Genomic DNA, 1,101 nt, shown 5'->3' with positions numbered 1-1,101 from the left:
TTTCTTGGATAGTTTAGATAATAGGTCCATGCTTGCATGTCCTAATTTCCTATGCCAAAGCCAACTCGTTTCATTCATGACAGCTAAACAAGTCACATTTTGATTTACTAAGTTCTCATGATTTATACAATATACATTATTTACCCTATGAGCTGTGAATAAGGTTTCATTATTCTTAGGGTTTTGAATAACACATTAGTCTTTCTTAAAAATTATTTCAAAACCTTTGTCACTTAGTTGACTAATGCTTAAAAGATTATGTTTTAATCCTTCTACCAACAACACATCATCAATTGTAAGAGAGGGTATGACTTTTCAATTCAAGATTAAAATTGTTTTTAGGCAAACTGCGCTCCCGCTGGCAGAGCCCCTATGTTGTAACTCAGGTGTTCCCTCATGGGGCAATTGAGATACAGGACCCTACGAATAATACACGTTTTAAGGTCAATGGTCAACAATTAAAACCATACATAGAGGGCATCACATAGGGATTAGTCGAGAAGATATATTTTTGTGACCCTGTATACCCTCCTTGAGCTTTACTGTGTCTGGCTAAAGACGGTAAACTTAGCGCTTCTAGGAGGCAGGCCAATAGTTTTTTCTTTCTTTTAGGTTTTTAGACTATTTCCCATAGATCGACTAGATTTCAGATTAGTTAGTGTACGTTTTAGGATAAGTTGGGGGTTTAGCTACTGGGGCGATGAGCATTGGAATGGGAGCGACCTGGTCGAAATAGTTAAACTCGCTTAAGACCCTATTCGCACCTGATTTTTTCATTCCCGCCCTCGTGTCTCTTGATCGAACTCGATGCGCAATTCCTAGCCCTAGTTGTTCAACCCAAACACATTCAAACACCTTCATCTTCCATCCCATCACTACAACACCCTCTGCCACCACTAAATCTCCTAACTCTGATCTATGGGCTCGTTACCCAACTCATACCAACATCAATTCCCCTCATCCCAACCCATTCATGACAATGCAAATCCATTTCGGGAAGACGAAAATGGAACTCGGCCAATCCTCTCACTTTACTTCTCACCAGATTTGGTGCCAGAGGAGACTACAGAGTGCACGATCACCTGCCCTGCAATCACATCC

Source organism: Malania oleifera, chromosome 12, assembly GCF_029873635.1.
Source record: "Malania oleifera isolate guangnan ecotype guangnan chromosome 12, ASM2987363v1, whole genome shotgun sequence".
Classification (NCBI taxonomy): Eukaryota; Viridiplantae; Streptophyta; class Magnoliopsida; order Santalales; family Ximeniaceae; genus Malania; species Malania oleifera.
The sequence above is the reverse complement of the archived record's forward strand: the minus strand, read 5'-3'. Positions refer to the sequence as shown.